General features: G+C 41.4%; 1 pseudogene; it reads left to right on the top strand.

Moving 5' to 3' along the window:
- Positions 1–2,162: 2,162 nt before the first annotated feature.
- On the top strand, positions 2,163–2,748 carry LOC143998103 (small ribosomal subunit protein uS9 pseudogene; annotated as a pseudogene).
- The last annotated feature ends 4,581 nt before the right edge of the window (positions 2,749–7,329 follow it).

The following is a 7,329-nucleotide window of genomic DNA, read 5'->3' as shown; positions in this document are numbered from 1 at the left end:
CTGATAACCGGCATTTGTGCAAATGTGAACAGCTGTAATTGGACGCAGCTGATCACATGGTAAAGAGCCTGCATCATCAGCTCATTACCCTGAGGGACACACCTCACCACCGATCACCGGACTGCACACATAAGCGGCACAATGAAAAGGGCATCATATGACATCCAGACAGGATGGTAAAGCCATTCTGCTATAGACCAGGCAGGAAGGTGGTAACCACCTCAATACTGGACACTTTTATCACCTTCCTGCACAGGCCTATTTTTAGTTTTCATTTCTGTCACACTTTAAATTACAATTACTCATGCAACACTGTTCCCAAATAGATTTTTTTTTTATAATTTTTTAAAACAGATGATTACTACTGTTTTTTTTTTTTTTTTTTACTATATAAACAGAAAAATACTAAAATTAAAAAAAACAAAAAAAACTCCTAGGGAGAGTAGCAGCAGTTCTGAACTTTCTCCATTTATAGACAATTTGTCTTACTGTGGACTGATGGACAGCAAGGCTTTTGGAGACATTTTTATAACCCTTTCCAGCTTTATGCAAGTCAACAATTCTTAATCGTAGGTCTTATGGGAGCTCTTTTATGCGAGGCATCATTCACATCAGGCAATGCTTCTTGTGAAAAGCAAATCCAGAACTGGTGTGTGTTTTTTATAGGGCAGCTGTAACTCACGCCTCCAATCTCATCTCATTGATTGGACTCCAATTAGCTCTCGGAGATCTCATTAGGCTAGGGGTTCACATACTTTTTCCACCAGCACTGTGAATGTTTACATGGTTGTTCAATAAAAACATGGTAACATTGAATTCTTTGTGTGTTATTAGTTTAAGCAGACTGTGATTGTCTATTGTTGTGACTTAGAAGATCAGATCACATTTTTGACCAATTTGTGCAGAAATCCATGTCCTTCCAAAGGGGTTCACATACTTTTTATTGCAACTGTAAGTGCTAAGGGAGCGTTAGTTGGTGATGCTGTTTCCCTCTATTTGTGTTTTTGGACATGTTTTTATGTACTTGCTAAAATAAAGGTAATTTTTAGACTTGTGCACAACAGAAAATTTTGTTTAGTTTCGTTTCATTGTCATTCATAAAACACATCATTTTGTTCTGTTATATTCGTTATGTTAATTTGTTTTCGGATGATTAGTTATTTCTGTAGAGTGTTGATATTCATTATACTGAATCTCGAATCATGTCAAATTCATTTGTTATAGCCGCTATAATTTCTTTCGTATTAGTTTAAATTCTATTTTTATGTATGTATATATATTCGTAATAATGATTGGTAGTTTGGAAAGCCTCACTCAGTTCTCAGGAATGCACTTTGCCAGCAATCCAACCTCCAGCACAAAATGAATCAGCTGATTGGACTGTAAGATTTACTTGGAGTTGACCTTTTGTTTCATTAGATCTTTAACGAATTACCGAATCACGTTGAATTCATTCATTATATCCGCTATAATTTATTTCGTATTAGTTGAAATTTGTTATTTTTTTATGCAAGATGCAAAAGATGCAAAATTTGCCCGAATTTCGGTTTGTTAGGAAACAAATTGCACATGTCTAGTGATTTTACTGGACATGCAGCCAACCAGAATTCTTTTTTTGCTCATTGGAATATGTGATGCACTGGGCCAGCACCTGACCTGTGTGTTAGTGGAGGTGGAGATTGGAGACTGACCTAGAGTGGTGTTCACACACATCATTACACAGAGCAAGTAAGTGTTTTTTTGTGTTAAATTGCCTTTAATATCACTTTAAAACACAACTAAACCCAAGAACACAAATAGTCTTGTAGTCTTTAAATGTGAAGACTGCATTAGTTGTCTTCTTTTTTTTTTTCAAGCGAAGAACATTTTCAGAAAATACAGTATATACAGTACCTGTTGATCATACCAATAATACAATGTCCTTGTGACTTCCTGTGAGCTGCACAGAATATCTTCCTTTCTATCTTCTGTAAACTACCATTGCCCTGCCCCCATATAATGGAGATCAAAAGATATAGACATGTGCTTTTCTCGCTGCTCCCCATTATGGGAAGGAACATGCCAGCCAGGTGTCCAGGTTTTCGGGGCATAGGAAAACTGCAACTGCTGTTGCCAACTGCAAAAGTGGCAATGGGGTGAAAGTTAACGGAAGACCGTTGGAGATGACTGAGCCTGAAACTCTGCAGTACACGTTGCTGGAGCCTGTTCTTCTTTTGGACAAGGAGAGATATGCTGGTGTTGACATCAGTGTCCATGTGAAGGGTGGTGGACATGTCGCTCAAGTTTATGCAATTCACCAGACTATTTCTAAATCACTGGTGCCATATTATCAAAACTATGTTAAAGAAGTCTCCAAGAAGGAAATCAAACATATTCTTCTTCGGTATGACAGGACCCTTCTAGTTGCAGATCCTCGTCGTTGCAAGAAGTTTGGTGGATCTGGAGCCGGTGCGAGCACAGTACAGGGCGGACACTATGTGATGGGGAACACTATATGATACATCACCGGCGCTCGCTACCATAGCTCTTGCCATTACATTTACCATGTACATTTTTCTGCAATAAAGTACGTGAAAAAAAAAAAAAGATATGGACATGTTTGTAATATTATGTTTTGTGAAATTATATATTTTGGATTATAGCTTTTCTAAATGTAAGATTGTGTACTTTTTGTATTAAGTTTATTTTTGTTTTTCTTTTCAGCACAAGTTTATTCTTAATAATGGCAGATTACTTGTAGAGGTGTAAATGTTCCTGATAAAGTGGAAACCCCTGTGAAACGCGTAGGACTTTACTTTATTGTAACAACCTAACTTCATGCTTTTTCCATTTTTTAAACGTTATTATTGTATAACCTATTGATAATTTTTTACGTTGCTTTTTGTAATAAAAATTGGTGAATTTTAATTATATTCTATTGTTGTATTATACATTCACTCTCAATGGCATATAGAAAGTCTGACTTCTTTGTTTCATGTTTTTGCTGTTATTTTTATTATGAGATAATGCCCTCAGGAGTGTAAATATATGTAATTTGTCTACCTGATGCACCGTTTCTGATCAAATTCTTTTTAATAGACATGTTTGTAGCCCATATCAGGAGAGTAGGGATGAGCTTCGAGTTCGAGTCGAACTCATGTTCGACTCGAACATTGCCTGTTCGCCTGTTCAGCGAACAGTGAACAATTTGGGCTGTTCACAGCAAATTCGAAAAGCCGGAACACCCTATACAAGTCTATGGGAGAAATCTAAAGTGCTAATTTTAAAGGGTAATATGCAGGTTACTGTCCTAAAAAGTGTTTGGGGACCCGGGTCCTGCCCCAGGGGACATGGATCAATGCAAAAAAAAGTTTTAAAAACGGCCGTTTTTTCAGGAGCAGTGATTTTAATAATGATTAAAGTGAAACAATAAAAGTGTAATATTCCTTTAAATTTCGTAGCTGGGGGGTATCTATAGTATGCCTGTGAAGGGGCGCATGTTTCTGGTGCTTAGAACTGTCCCTACACAAAGTGTCATTTGTGCAGGAAAAAAAGTCTTTTAAAATCACTTGCGGCTAAATTGTCGGCTCCCCGTAATACAGAGAACACTCAATGAGTGTTCTCTGTATTAGCCGACAATTCATTCATTCATTGATTAAAAAATAAAAAAAATAAAAAGCGTGGGGGTTCCCCTAAATTCAATTACCAGGCCCTTCAGGTCTGACATGGATATTAAAGGGAACCCCGTGTCAAATTAAATTTTTTTTTTACATGGGGGTCCCCTTAAATATCCATACCAGACCCTTCAGGTCTGATATGGATATTAAGGGGAACCCCGCATCAAATTTAAAAAAAAATTGACGTGGGGGTCCCCCTAAAAATTCATACCAGACCCTTTATCCGAGCACGCAACATGGCAGGCCGCAGGAAAAGAGGGGGGGATGAGAGAGCGGCCCCCCCTCCCTCCTGAACCGTACCAGGCCACATACCCTCAACATTGGGAGGATGCTTTGGGAGTCTGTGACCCCTCAAAGCACCTTGTCCCCATATTGATGAGGACAAGGGCCTCATCCTCACAACCCTGGCAGGTGGTTGTGAGGGTCTGCGGGCGGGGGGCTTATCAGAATCTGGAAGCCCCCTTTAACAAGGGAACCCCCAGATCCTGCCCCCCCATGTTTGAAATGGTAAGGGGGTACAAAAGTACCCCTACCATTTCACAAAGAAAGTGTCAAAATGGTCAAATAAGACAAACACACTTTTAAAAAATTCCTTTATTAAAAATAAAAATAAATAAAAAAAAGATTCCAGTGGTGCTAATCCACTCTTGCTATCCAGCGATGGATCTCCAGGGTCCAGCGATGGATGATCATATCCAGCGACGGGGGATCTCTCAGTCCAGCGCTGTCCATACATCCTTCTTCTGTCTCCACTGCGGAGACTGCGGAGATCCCAGCGCTGACGTTTCTTATATTAGGAGGGCGGGGCCACCCGTCACCTGACCCCGCCCCTCTGACGCTGGAGAGGGAAGCCAGGGGTTCCCCAGTGACGTGTGGATGACCCCGCCCCCTCTGATGTAACGCAGGTTTCCGTTACATCAGAGGGGGCGGGGTCACCCACACATCACTGGGGAACCCCTGGCTCCCTTCACCAGCGTCAGAGGGGGTGGGGTCAGGTGACGAGTGGCCCCGCCCTCCTAATATAAGAAACGTCAGCGCTGGGATCTCCGCAGTGTCTCCGCAATGGAGACAGAAGACGGATGTATGGACAGCGCTGGACTGAGAGATCCCCCGTCGCTGGATATGATCATCCATCGCTGGACCCTGAAGATTCGTCGCTGGATAGCAAGAGTGGATTAGCACCGCTGGAATTTTTATTTTTTTTATTTTTAATAAAGGAATTTTTCAAAAGTGTGTTTGTCTTATTTAACCATTTTGACACTTTCTTTGTGAAATGGTAGGGGTACTTTTGTACCCCCTTACCATTTCAAACAGGGGGGGCCAGGATCTGGGAGCCCCCTTGTTAAGGGGGGCTTCCAGATTCTGATAAGCCCCCCGGCCGCAGACCCTCACAACCACCGGCCAGGGTTGTGAGGATGAGGCCCTTGTCCTCATCAACATGGGGACAAGGTGCTTTGAGGGGTCACAGACCCCCAAAGCATCCTCCCAATGTTGAGGGTATGTGGCCTGGTACAGTTCAGGAGGGAGGGGGGGCCGATCTCTCGCCCCACCCTCTTTTCCTGCGGCCTGCCAGGTTGCGTGCTCGGATAAAGGGTCTGATATGGATATTTAGGGGGACCCCCACGTCAATTTTTTTTTTAATTTGACACGGGGTTCCCCTTAATATCCATGTCAGACCTGAAGGGCCTGGTAATTGAATTTAGGGGAACCCCCACGCTTTTTTTTTTTTTTTTTTTTATCAATGAATGAATGAATTGTCGGGTAATACAGAGAACACTCATTGAGTGTTCTCTGTATGACGGGGAGCCGACAATTTAGCCGCAAGTGATTTTAAAAGACTTTTTTTCCTGCACAAATGACACTTTGTGCAGGGACAGTTCTAAGCACCAGAAACATGCGCCCCTTCACAGGCATACTATAGACACCCCCCAGCTACGAAATTTAAAGGAATATTACACTTTTATTGTTTCACTTTAATCATTATTAAAATCACTGCTCCTGAAAAAACTGCCGTTTTTTAAAACTTTTTTTTGCATTGATCCATGTCCCCTGAGGCAGGACCCAGGTCCCCAAACACTTTTTAGGACAGTAACTTGCATATTACCCTTTAAAATGAGCACTTTAGATTGTGAACGTTCGAGTCCCATAGACTTTAATAGGGTTCTAAAGTTCACACGAAGTTTAGGTCTGTTCGCAGGTTCTGGTGCGAACCGAACAGGGGGGTGTTCGGCTCATCCCTACAGGAGAGCAGTCTAGGATGGCAACCATAGCACCCTCCATAAAAACAGTGGAGAAATGCCACCCAGGGATAGGAAGAGTGTTATTCGCACGATTACCAGGTAAAAAAGCTAAATAAACTTGAAAAAATAAAATGAATGTAGCCACCACACAAAGAACTGGTGCGCAGTCATGTTGGAACAGGAAGGGGCCATCCCCAAACTGTTCCCATAAAGTTGGGAGCATGAAATTGTCTAAAATGTCTTGGAATGTTGATGCCTTAATAGTTCCCTTCACTGAAACTAAGGGGCAAAGCCCAACCCCTGAAAAAAAACCCACACCATAAACCCCCCTCCACCAAATGATTTGGACCAGTGCACAAAGCAAGGTTCATAAAGACATTGATGAGCGAGTTTAGGGTGGAAGAAATAGATTGGCCTGTACAGAGTTCTAACCTCAACCCGATAAAACACCTTTGGGATGAATTAGAGTGGAGACTGCGAGCCAGGCCTTCTCGTCCAACATCAGTGCCTGACATCACAAATGCGCTTCTGGAAGAATGGTTGTTAGAAAAGTTTTAAATGTTTATTGTGTGACTATTAGAAAAACAATAGTCCTGAGACTGATTTGTTAAAAAGCTTACTTCTGAGCACATTATTGTATTAACTCATTGTATTGTTTTGTCCTAATTAACTCCATAGTAAGTAGGATGATTAGATTTAACTAAATATGATAGCCTAAGAATGTACGGAACATGGATAGCTAATAAAGGTATCAGTTCGTACCATGACAACGTTATTTATGTTCCCTCAGCCAATAGAAGCATAGAGATGTTATTCTTGTGGGGTATGTGAAGGCGGGACACTTTCTTTTGTTGGGACTTTTTTCCTGCAGCTTGTCCTGTAAGCATGTCTCCCTGTTGTGGGCCACATCAGAAATAAATTGTTTGCTTCTCAAGAACACCTGGAGTTTTTACTGATCACAAGGGAAATTCCTAACATGTTTGGTCCTTCGAGCCGGAAGCAACACACTGGTTTTCAGATCAGACAGCCCGACAAAACTTCGGTGAGTATTGGACTTTGAAGCTCACTGAATATTAAAGTCCCCCCAATCAATGTTATTGGTGAAAAAGGGGCGGGGCCAAAAGATCTGGATTCCACTGTCTGTTTCCGAACCTTGTGTGATCCAGTCCAGGTGTTTGAGAGGTAAGATAATTTAAATTATTCTTAATTCTTTCTAAGAGTCTTTTCTTCTCTCTCTTTGCTTCTGGTTTAATGTGTTGTAATTGCCGACATTGGTATTGATCGTATAATATCTAGATGATCCAGTGCTCGTAGACAGAGACACTTGGGGACGTTGTCTAAGGTAAAAAATTACGTCGCCCGCTGTCCGGACAGATAACAAAAAGATTTGAGGTATACCGAATGTCAGAGGTTGAATGCCTGACTATTTAAGC

Source organism: Lithobates pipiens, unplaced genomic scaffold (assembly GCF_037356315.1).
Source record: "Lithobates pipiens isolate NorthernLeopardFrog02 unplaced genomic scaffold, aLitPip1_a1.2 Scaffold_19, whole genome shotgun sequence".
Classification (NCBI taxonomy): domain Eukaryota; kingdom Metazoa; phylum Chordata; class Amphibia; order Anura; family Ranidae; genus Lithobates; species Lithobates pipiens.
Note: the sequence above shows the minus strand (reverse complement) of the source record. Positions and strands in the feature narration are given on the sequence as shown.